Source organism: Poecilia reticulata, chromosome 22 (assembly GCF_904066995.2).
Source record: "Poecilia reticulata chromosome 22, P_reticulata-male-v2, whole genome shotgun sequence".
NCBI lineage: Eukaryota > Metazoa > Chordata > Actinopteri > Cyprinodontiformes > Poeciliidae > Poecilia > Poecilia reticulata.
This window is the reverse complement of record NC_088851.1, coordinates 14,386,996-14,399,385: the sequence shown is the minus strand read 5'-3', so window position 1 is coordinate 14,399,385 and position 12,390 is coordinate 14,386,996. Positions and strand designations below refer to the sequence as shown.

At 40.4% G+C, this 12,390-nt stretch overlaps 1 protein-coding gene across 4 annotated transcripts in view; it reads left to right on the top strand.

Annotated features, from left to right (window-relative positions):
- Positions 1-3,156: 3,156 nt before the first annotated feature.
- daam2 (dishevelled associated activator of morphogenesis 2) overlaps positions 3,157-12,390 on the top strand; it is a 102,636-nt gene continuing 93,402 nt past the window's right edge. For 2 of the 4 annotated variants that reach the window (XM_081602906.1, XM_081602903.1), the window contains exon 1: positions 3,158-3,380. The gene's annotated coding sequence lies outside the window, so the exon portion shown is untranslated. Of the gene's footprint in view, positions 3,381-12,390 lie in introns of all 4 variants that reach the window. The other 2 variants (XM_081602905.1, XM_008399651.3) reach the window with 2 other exon arrangements.

Here is a 12,390-nt window from a genome sequence, read left to right as displayed (position 1 = left end):
TTTCAGGTCTTCTTAAACGTATACTTAAAAGTATGTGGAGCGTGCTTTAACAAAGACTGCTCTTGGATCCTGTTCTCCACTGTTCTTTCTGAGGTCAGTTTAAAACCTGGAACAAGTACTTCTGAGCCCTGGATCCTCACACACAGGGTTTTACTGGAAAACTACTTAATTTGTGGTGGCGTCACTGAAGAATTTCTATGACATGGTTAGTTAATTGCCCAATATTTCATGTCATATATGTATGCGCAAACAATACTTACGACTGATCTGACTTCTGGTATCATACGAAACAAATCCTGTGTGCATGCATTCCTTAACTTTGGGGGTCTCACTAAAAGCTTCAGGTTACTGCTATTATCTTACATGAATCTTACCTCCTGTATGACATACAATCCAATCTGGATTATAGATTTGACTCCCTCTGCTCCAGTTTTGCCAAGATGAGGAGATTAATTGAGGCCTGTTGCTCGCTTCTTTTCCCTCCGGAGTTGAATCATTTGCTTCCCCTGGATAATGTCATCACAGCTTTGACAAGCCAAACCGCTGAGCTGCTGGACAGCTCCACTGTGTCTTTCTACCCCTGAGAGACAGATACCCACCGCCTCAAAATCAGGACTCGTTACTGAGACTCGCACATGACATTAATTCTGGAAATCGACCCGGACACTCATTAGGGACACATTTAAGGGTAACAGTTTTGTTCTCATTTTTACTTTTTTTGTGAAGAGGGAATGCACTGACCTCAGCAACACTGAGTACCACACTGCTTTGTGTGGCTGAGTTGAATAAAACAAAGAGCTGTGTGCTTTGCTGTTGTCTAATAGCATAAAGGCATTTGAAAAATGACAAACACTGCAGGTAGCTGCCGGGTGTCTCGTTTCATTTTGACACTTCATGCCTGCATTATTAGGATAGTCTGTGACATTTGCAAGTTCATTTATTTTAGTTTTACTTAAATTTAAGAGAAATAGTGACAAGTGTTGACATGGGTATGAATGGAATAAGAATGTGCACCCTACCCCTTTAACTCTCAACCCCTAACTAAAATCCAGTCCAACCAGTTATTTTCAAAAGTACCTTAATTAATAAACAAAGTCCTCCTGTGTGCAAGTTAATCTCAGTATGAATCTAGTTGCCTTATGAAGGGCAAAGGCAAATATGTAAATTTCGTGCAGTTCTGTCGCGTGTGCAAAGTTCAGTGAGTTTTGGACATGTTTAGGCCTCCAAAAAGCTCATTCACTTTTGAAGAATAACAAATGCTACAGATACACCAGGGCTTCACAATGCTTTCTCTGCTTGGGCCTAATTACATTCCGTAATAAATCAAGAAAAACTTTAATTAAAACTCTTTTCAATAAAAAAAATATATGATTTTTAAGCCAGATACACCACCTTGGATTTCTGTAACCGGAGAGAAAAATCCTAAAAGGGTCATTGTGTCGTTTTGTATAGAAAACAATTGATAGGGTTTAGAAAATGTTTCCCAATGGTGCTGAGGGTGTCCTGTTCATCTAGTGCTGTCGACAGCGAGGCTGTTGTTGAATTATAGTCTTCTGTGTTGACAGAAAACAGACCTTGCTGAACTGGCAGACTCTAAACATGACCTTAACACGTTTCCTTTGACAGATATAAGTCAGGGCTCAGCCTCCAGTTCATTCATTCAGACAGTCTGAATGATCTAAAACGCCACAGGGACAAAAGCTATGGATTTCCTTGAGTTCAGTTCAGGCCAACTAATCCACATTCAAGCCTGTTTCCTGACCTTCAGGAGGAATTATCTCACTCAATCTGCAGAGACATAGTGCCAGGGTTTACTTTCATTTTCAATCACTTATGAATTTTACCGCTGATGTCCATGTTACAGCAGTTATGGCCAGAATATTAGCAATTAATGACGGATTACAAGCTGTGAAGAGATCAAAACACGGCCAGGTCAAAGTTTTTTCTTCATTCCAGAGGATTAGATGCTTGCCAGCTGGGACAGCAGACCATTTTCTCTGCATCACGGAAACTCTGGACTTATTTGAATTACAAACAGAAAACATGCTGAATGTTTTTCTCTGGAATTTCAGTTTGCACACTTGACGTGTTCCTGATCTAAAGTTTCACAAAGTGATCACAGGCAGCAACATAAGTAAGCCACATATGAATGATGTTCAAATCCAAGTAGAGATATCTGAGAAAAAAATGCCTTGTTTGCAGTTGATTATAATAGAAATTAGGATTACATCATCTTTTTGTAATTTAGTTTCAGAAAAATACACTGTTTAACAGACTTAAACAGATTCCTACAATTTTAGCGCTTTTGAGAGTACTTCTAAGAAAAGGAGAACAATCCTGCTCTCCTCTGGATGGCAATATCCATTTTTAGTTGTTGAATTATAGCCTTTTGTGCCAATATACACATCTGTTTCAGTTCCTGTGTCCATTAGGCCAATTCAATTTAATCCAAAATCACAAACAACTCATGATGTGTTGAGCGCCAGGGAAAAATAGATGAGTCCTGAAAATGGATTGAAAAGAAGACTGTGAGGGAGACTGCCTCACTACACTAACACGTAGAGGCAATCTGCTCTGCAGCACAGCCCAGAACCACAAAAGACATGATCCGGCACCCATAGGTTAGTGAATCTTTCCAGTCACTGTTATCATCTGCTTTACAGTAAGAAAAAGGACACTCATATGTTAACCTCAAAATTAGTCAAACTCCAAGCAGATTAAGGTTTAAAGTAATCCTGTAATTAGTTTCTTCTGACTGGAAGTCATTCTAACAATTTGGAATGGCACAGCCATAGCCCTGACTGGAGTCTATCACAAAGAGTCTTTGTAGTGTGTTAAATATTAGGGTAATGGAAAGGATGCCTGCCAGTCTCACAGATTTGGAGGTTGTCACCAAAGACAAAATAGACAAGAGAAATGTGGGCCTGAACATGTAATGTCAATAAAGTAATTCTCAATATTCAATTTTATGAAAATGTAAAATTACAAACAGAATTTTTCCCTCCCAAAATTGATCATCCCTTTTCCTTGCAAATAATAAAATAAAGTCTCTAATCTGTAATTTATCTCTGAGTTTTTTGTTTGTTTTTTTTTGAGTAAAGTTTAAAAGTGCGATCTGTGATTTCGGATTCTGACATGTTGACAGCCATCCAGAGCGCGGCGGCTTTAAGGAGGGAGGCGTGGTGCTGCTGTTTTGACCGACTTGTCAGAGCCGTCTCTCCTCACTACACCCTCAGCTGAATGAACAGCCTCGTACACTCAACACGGGGGGATCTGGTCCAAGCTCCGAACCCACATCTTCTGCCCCTGTCTGCCCTCTGACAGCCTCCCAGGATTATTATTACCGAGCGGTGACCGTTTCCTCGCACAGAATCTGGAAGGTGAGTCCATGATCTCTCCGGGTATGGGATGGTGAAGGCAGCGGCGTGTCGTGCTGGCTCTTCCCCGCAACTCGGATCGGCAGGGGCGGACTGACGCGCAGGCTGCAATCGGTTGGAAAATGTTTAGGCGAGGATTTTGGTGTGAAACTGTTGCGGTATTGCTCCTTTTGACAATTTTCCAGTTTTTAATTTGTAACATTGAAATGGGTCTCGCAGCATAGGAAATGAATCTTTGCTCTGCAGCAGACCATGCCCGTTAAGGTCTAATACTGGATTTCAATCTTTGTGCAATGCTTTTTTGGTATAATATTAGAGACTGGTGATGAATAATTGTTACAATACACCCTATCCCATCAGTTATGAAATAACCTTATAGGCCGCCATTATAGACTTATTGGTTAATTTATAAGCACTTCTGCGCATGACAGTTTTATGTCCTCTTTATTTCCTCTCAGTACCGTTTTATATCAGCAATTGGTAAGCAGATATGACATAAAGACGGGCAGCAGTGTGTATTCACACGCATATGGCCTCGATTTTATCCCGGTGTCGTGCGTTCACTGGGCTAATCGGCCACATGTTAGTTCTAGGGGGTGTCCATAGAGGGCGCTGTGCCCCCTCAGCTGCTGTGTCATCCTCATTCTGCTTCAGCTGGACCCTCTTTAATACGTGACGTGCAGTGATGGTTCAGATCTCTAAGCCCCTTTCAAATCAGTTAGAAGAGCCATTCCATTCTTCAATTGCTTTAATTTTGCTGGAAATGTAAGAATTCCCAGCAATAGACTGAGAATGTCTTTTTTTTTTGTTCATCTAAATAACAGCACTTTACTTTAAAGAAAAGATCATTAGAATGAATTAATTAAATACAATCATCCCTTTTGAAGGCATGTATTTAGATTTGTTTGCATGAGAATCTCAGAACTATATTAGATGTGACATATTCTTCAAGCTTGTGATAAAGCAGCAGTTTACCTCTCTCCTGAATCAAACTTGGCTGCAGGAGATTTTCAGGTTCTGTTTCCCATCCAAACATTGTCACGTCAAAATATTTCTTCCTCTAACACAAACCAGGAGTTTGGCTGTCTAAATATCAGAAATGAGGGAAAGAGTACCTATTAATCAAGGCGGATAGGTGCATTGTGAAACTAGCTATTATTTAAAAACAATAAAGGAGAGTTAAGCCAAACGGTTTGGGTCTTGAGGGCATCTTCCACTCTTATGTCCCATGCAGCTTGTGGGTTTATAGGATTGGGGAGTGCACTGAGAGCTGTTTAATCTGACTGAACATCTGGTAGTAATGCAGCGATGGGTCTTCTTGGCCGGTTGCTGAGGCTTTATAAGCATAGCAGCATCCTAAGCACAAAATGATCACCCACAAAGCTTTTATTGAGGAGTTATTGGCACATGCAACATTTTTCTTCAATGGATTGGGGCTGCAGTGCTTTGAGCTTTGCACAAGTTTACACTCACTTTTTCGCATTTTTTCCATGTTGCAAACACAAACATGACTGTTTTTTTATTTTTTTTATTTGTGATTTTATGGAATAGACCAGCACAAAGGAATGTGTAATTATGAAGTATAATGAAGAAAAAGATTCATTGTTTTCCATAATCATCTCTGGAGAAGCTGTAAACATCCATAGATCAGATGAGCACAATAATAATTAGTGGCACAATTCACAGATGTGTTTTTTGTGGTTGAGTGACAAGACATAGGGGGTGGTTTTAAAATAAATAAAAAAAACAACAAGAAGTTTTGTTAACATTTCCTACAATCCAAAAATACTCTGGTCAGATTAAAACGAAAATAAAACCTTTTGGGGTCCAAAGAACTAAGGAAAATAATACTGTATATCACCATCTCCATGGGGACACACATGTCAGGGGAGATTATATTCTTCAGCAGGGACGATGAAACTAATGAGAACTGGTAGGAGGAAGAAGTTAAATGCAGATTAATACTGGAAGAAAATGTCTAGATGGTGCAAAAGATTTGAGAGTGGGGTAGATATTAAACCAAGGAGGACAACAACGCAACCCAAATTCCAACCCATATTCATGTGTTGCAATGGTCAAAGTGCAGAAAAACATTTGGAGCCTAAAGCAAGACTTGTACATGTTTGTTTCAGATGCTCTCCATTCAACCTCTTGAGCTTGAGATATTTTGCAAAGAAAAATGGGCAGATATGTCTGCTTCTAGAGGTGCAAAACTACAAAGTATTCACTTATGGCATGCATATTAAATTTTCATAAAAAATGCATTCAGCACTCCTTACCTTTCCATTATGTCATACTTTATGTTGGTCTATCACATATAGCCCCAATAAATGCATATAATTTTGTGCTTTTTTTATACTTTATATTATGAAAACATATATTGATGTGAACACTTTGGGTGCTTTGGGAGAATCTGGTAAACTCTCAACTGTTTGGGAGCGGTCGCAGCAATAAGAAAACAAAAACACTTTTAAAAAGAGCATTATGGACTTGAGGATTGGAATAGATTATGACATAGAAATGACATTTTAATCATGCCGACCTCACACAGAAGTGAGTGATTGCAGGATGTATCCATTCAACTCTGCTCGTTGTTTTCTGCAACTTTTGATCCACACGGCGGAGGCATCAACAGGCGCTCACTTCAACCCCACCGGACTGTGTTAATGGCTATCGGTGATGGTTGGATTTATTGAAAAGCCCTGTTCTTTAGCGGGCCGCCACTCTCCGAGCAGAGCTGCAATCCACTGAGCTTTTAATGCGCTTTAAGCTTTTCCACAGGTTCGGCTTCAAGTTAGATTTCACATGCAAAACAGAAATATTTGTCTGATTGTTCCCCAGTCAGGCTGGGAAAGCTTGATCCTGCAGAGTTTTTTTTTTTCTTCTTTTTAGGTCCAGTGTTTTGACTAAAGAGCAGAATCCTTTTTCAGCTACCTGTGTGTTTTCAGAGGACGTGGGCCGGGGGAAAGAAAATATGTCTGACCTCCAAGAGTAACTGAGCCACTGGGCTGAGGTGTTCTGGCTGCAGCAGTGCTGACTGAGCAGAGGGTAAAACACGTGAGTGTGTTTCTGTGGCAGGAAGGATGAGTGGGAGCCTTGATCAGCACGGTGTGGCTGGGAACTGGCACACAAGGGTTCTGATTCTTAAAGTCTTAAACCACCATGCCACACAGAGGAGTGAGAAGACAGGACCGCTGTTTCGTGACCTGCAGCTCAGGGAGAATTTCAGGCAGATCTTATAGTGCATGGTGTTTTGATTGACAGGTTATCTTGATCTTTGAGCCTCCAAGGTGAATGCCTTGTGTTGAGCTAGTACAGAGGTCTGTCATGCTGCTCAGTTCGTATTTCTTAATTTTTGCAAGGCCTGCTTTCCTTATCAAAGCATATCTTAAGTTTAAAATACAATTTTAATCAATTTCACTACAAATTTAGATGTGTAATTATGTCACCCATACACCTTAAAGCTGCACTTAATGTAAAGCCTGAAATAATGACAAGCTTTGGCAAATGCGTTTGCCCATTAAATGAAGGGATCAAATGGTTGATTAGAGGCAAAGGAGTCACATTTGAGCATTGCTAATGAGGGAGAACATTGTTGATGCAAAATAAGCTACTGTAAGCCACTGATGCTTGACTGAATCATCTTCAGGTTACCTACTGATTCTATGCCTAAAGTGAACTTATTCTAGTTTGGATTCAATGCAGCATTGTCACATTTGTAGCAAGCACCATCACATCTCCACTGAGTGACCACAATGTGGCTTTGAGCCAATCTCTGCCTCTCTTTGTGTGGCGGCACACCACTCCACTGTATCTCTGCAGAGTTTCTGGCTCAGCCCAAAAGGACATCTGGGAGTAATTAGCCGTGATGGTTTAAGGAAAAACCAGACAAAGTATTGTCCGCATCCCACCACCTTTCCTTGTGATTGTACTTTCATCTGAAAAAAAGGCATAGGATTTCTTTTTAAAAGAAGTTTTGTTGAAGAAAAGGCCAAATTTGGATTTCTTTTTTAAAGAAGTTTTGTTGAAGAAAAGGCCAAATTTGGATTTCTTACTCTGCCCAAAAGTTGGATGGTGAGGATAACTCGCTGGTCAAAAATGAAACGATTTCATTTTTATTTTTTAAGATCAGTTGAATGCAACAAACACAAGCAGGATCAGGCTGAGACTGAAAAAATATTTGTTTTGGACATGGTTACCAAATAAAAAACACATTCAGTCAAGTGTCTAAAAATCAAGTCAGGGAAAGCCCAGTGATATGTTGACCTGTAGTTGTTACACAGAAATCAACTTAAATTTTCGACCACAAATTTCTGATCTCCATCTCTGTCTTTCAGTCCATTACATTATGAGATGATCCATCCATCCACCCATTTTCTTTACACCCTTGTCCCTTAATGGGGTCGGGAGGGTTGCTGGTGCCTATCTCCATCTAACGTAGCGCGCGAGAGGCAGGGTCACCCTGGACAGGTCGCCAGTCTGTCGCAGATTATGAGATGATGTGCTTGCTAAATTAAGACCATCAGTATGATTTCAACAGTGCTGAAGTGTTTTTCGTTTAAATTTGGCTGTCTTTAGACGGTAAAACCGTAAACCTGAATCCTTCAAGTTGACTGTCAAACTGCTCCAGATGTTTAATTTTAATATATAAGCACTTAGTTTCTCTTGGTGGACTGAAATTTCAGGATAATTCAGAGTATAATGGGACAATCAGCAGTGTGATCTGGTCCATTTCGTCCTGAACACAACAGGAATGCTCCTGGTGTGCCAGAGATCCTTGGCGTCAGATCAACCTAAAGTTTACTCAGGTGTGAAGCGCTGCGATAAAATCTCAATGCACATCTACTAGTGTCTCTCATCCTTTCTGTTTGTTAGAACCAAACTTGGTGTCGGGGCCTTACTTTGCATCATGAAGCACTGAGTGGGGGGTCTTGTGATGATTTGCAGATACTTTAGTGGAGTCAACAATTGCTGTTACTTATATTACAATTATTTACAAATGTGGTTATGGAATTAGAAGATGTAAGGTCATAAGTCTATTTGTGGTTAGAACTAATTAAAAACAAGAGGCATCTGCAGCTTTCAGAATCATTAGAAACTCTGTGTACTGCAAAACGGCTGGAGAAATTTATATAACTTATTGTTGTAAAATTACAAGGGGTTTAGTGCTTACATCCTTAAACAAACATCTGAAACATAATTTGAGAGGAAATAAGTCCCATTGTGCTCATGTTTACACAAAACAATCTTTCCAGAAAAAAATCTCAGGTGTTTCACTGATAATATACAAAACCAGATCATTGATAAATTCACCGTTTTGCAAACAAGAAACTGACAGAAAGGCATGAAAGAGCTCAGAGTGACTATTTACAAATTGTCCTGTCATTCAGTTGAACTCATTTTCACAATGACAACTAGCTGATGCACTCAGAGAAAACACTGGTGAACCTAAGAGTCAAGTCAGTATTACTCTTATTGAAATGTGGTCTCTATTACGCAGGCGGATGTTCTTGCAAAGTTTTCAAGTGAACTTGATCATTGCTTCTCCGAGTTATTCGAAGGTCTCCTTTGGCTCACTAATCTTTTATCTATCTGTAATGCATACACTGCACAATGCATAAGCTGTTATGGTCTGGTACAAACAAAGAGTGAAGAAGCAGCTATGTTTCTTAAGGAAAGAGGAAAGACTTTAAAAGAACGGAGGAACGGAGAGATTCTTGATCTCTACTCTAAACCACTTCAAATAAGTCTTGGTTCTTTGAAGATCTCTGAAACTTGAGACATCACAACAACTGTTAAAGTTACAATGTTATCGCTTGAATTCAGCTGTATTGAGATATGTCACTTGGCTCAAGTTGTTGTTCCTTCTATATGACGCTTTGACTTTGTCTCGAGGGACACTGCAGAAACAGCGCAATATATATCCTGCTGCTCCCTTGCTTCTTTATCTAATTGATTTCATCTGATTTTATTTTCCAACACCCTAGAAGTTCCAGATTTAAGCATGAGAAGTAGCACAATACTGCTGCTGTTAATTAAAAGCTTTCCCCTGAAATATGAAAGAAACGCCCCAAATCCCCATCAGTTGCAGAGGTTGCGAGGCTTTTCTGAGCTACTGTGGTGTTTTTGCAAACAGTAGTTTGCTGCCTTGACTACTTGATTAAATGTGCATGTTTCCACTGCTGCTATAAATGCCTCGCATATAAATTGAAGGTATTTTGAGGCTCGGGTTGACTGCGCTGTTCTTTTCTAAACCTACTGTAAAACTGCGTGATTGTCGGATGATTAGTTTGTGAATCGCAGCAGAGTCCAGGGAGCAGGTGGGCAAGTAAGATTGCCTCCGACAATTATTTCCCCATGAATGGGAGCCATTTAGCTCACGGGGTAATGGAGGTTGAGAATGTCCTAATATTTCTTTCCTCTGTGACAGCCATCTCCCGCTCTTTGGTCAGTCGTCTTTACCCTCCGTCCCTCTCCTCCCATCAAACATCAATGCGCTGGTTGTTTCGGTCTCCAAGTAGTCACAGGTAATTGGCTCCCGTCAAAATAGGAAGCAGGAAGGCGGGCAGAGACTTGGGCATCCAAACACCATGTTTCTGCCCCGCGACTGGCGTTACCCTGAGCTACCGAGAAAGGGTTTTGTCAGTGGAGGGAAGTGGAAGGGGAGTCCACTTGGGACCCGAGCACGTGCTACGTCATCGAACACAAAGCAGCTCTTTCACTTGGGATCTGGAGCACATATGGGATCATTTATAAAACCTGCAATGCGTCAACCTAGTCCTTATTCTCCTGGCTGCAGGTTTCCATTCACCTTTACATCTCAAATGTACTTTGCGTCTAAATTTACAGTGAAAAGTGATGGCTGGATGCACGACTGCTTCTCCCGATACCGATGCAAACCTATTGTAAAATCCTTTTCGATGTACGATTGCTTCTTTTATATTTGAAGTCACTGTTTCTCTTTAAGACGTTCCCATAAAGTTTGAATTTATTTGAAGTGCCGTTTTCCTGTTGAATAAAAAAAATAAAAATCAATTCGTAAATGAACAAATTAAATGTAACCTTGTCGATCCACTGCTCCAATAGTAACTCCATGCCAGTGTGACATCATAAGCAGGGACTGGCCTCTAAACTGCACAGCTGGGTGCAGATAACGGAGCAGCATGGATGTTTATTTTCCACCGCCCCCCTCCTTTGCATTCCAGCTTCTTATTTATAATGGCCATGATCTCCGGCACTGGGGGCTACTTCTATAAAAGGAAGTTTGAAAACTTTTGCAGACCTTCTTGAAAAAGGAGGCTTCCTTGCTGCCTTTTCATGAAGATGTAATCTTTAGATTTCAAATTGGAAGTCATTTTTCCATCAGTTGCTGAAGAAAAACAAAACAAAGCTTTTTAGGAGACTCAAGACTCAAATGTCTTGAAAAAGCCTCAGTAAACTCAGCTGTCTTCCAGTTTGTTTACCAATTTACTTGGACTTAAGCCATTACATATAATTTTATTTTTCTAAACTGATATTCAAATTGTGGCAACAAATATAGATGCATATACTCAAATCTTAGCTCTAAAATTTTCTGAAAACTTGAATCCACTTTCGTCTGAAATATAATAGTAGTACTCCTGCTCAAACATAAATAACTCTATTAAATTCTGCTTTTAGATATTGGTAATGTGACTCCCAATAGCTGTATTTCCCTACATGACTAGAAAACAGACAACGGCTTTAAATCATTGTCTGCCCAATTGCGCATGAATTGTCAAACTTGGAGGGGAAATTTGATGCATAGTCACTATGAAACATCCACTATTCCATACTAGACAATGTTTGGTATGAAATGAGTTTAGAAGGGGTGAAGTGACCAGCTCTTCTTGGGATAAATACCTTGAGTACCTTTGGTCCAATTGTCATCTTTGTTATCATGTCTGCTCTCAAAAGCCAATAAGAGTTAGTTACACTAAGCTCTGGAAAATGAACCTTTGAACCTGTTGTCCTCAAACCGATGCCAGAGCGTATCTGATCGTTTGTTTCATCCACCTTCTCCTGAGGGGAAGCCTTGGCCTTGTGTTTCTTTTTTTTTTCTTGTTGATTCTTGGGATCGAGTCCTCTCTCAATTAGCGCTAAAGCTTCTACATTAATGGTCCAGATGTCCTCTGTGGCCTGACACCCTATTTAATTTGCAACAGATGAGTGGATTTTTCACTAAACATATTACCTTAATGAGGTCATTTACCAGTGAACTGTGCGGATTTGGCTAAATTGCCTATTGGAGGTCCACACAGCCCTCTAGCCTCTGAAACTTAAGGTGACTTGCAGGTCAAACAAGTTGGGAAGAATGTTGAGTTCATCTTTGGATTACTAAGCATCCTTTTAGTAGATTCTTAAATAGTTTTATAGTCATGCATTCTTTCAGACGTGTTCTTCCAATTCTTCACTTCTAACCTCTCTCCCTCCATCTCCTGTTTCTTTTTTGCTGCTCTGTGCGGCTCTGTTTTTGTTTGATTGTGGGAAAATGTCTCCACTGTCCGTGAGAGTCCCCCGCTCTCTGGACCGGCTTTTCCCTTGGGTGTCCTCCGTACTCTGATACGCTGGGCCCCACCACTGCTGGGCTCTAGGGCCCTTGTTGTCTCAGCAACCACTTGTGGTAAGAAGCAGAATTCATTTGCCGTCTCCTTTAGGCTCTCTCGAACAGCATTTGTAAGGTATTTGTTTGACCCGAACCCTCATTTTTATTGTCAGGCTCGACAGCACAATTTTTCTTTTCAGGTTCCAGTAGGGAGGCTTTGGGGCTTTCAGCATGGTCATAAGGAAGACTGGCATAAATAACTTCTTACCAATAAATCACTCCAGATGCTGGAATGAGATTAAGTCGACTCTTGATGTGTCACAGATTTGAGAAGGGCCCAAGCTGTTGAAGGTTTGCTTTGGCCATGTATGCAGAGTGCCGATATTGTTATTGACCTTGATTTGTGAAGTTTTTATCGTACGACAAGCAGTTTTGTTAATCAGACCTGCC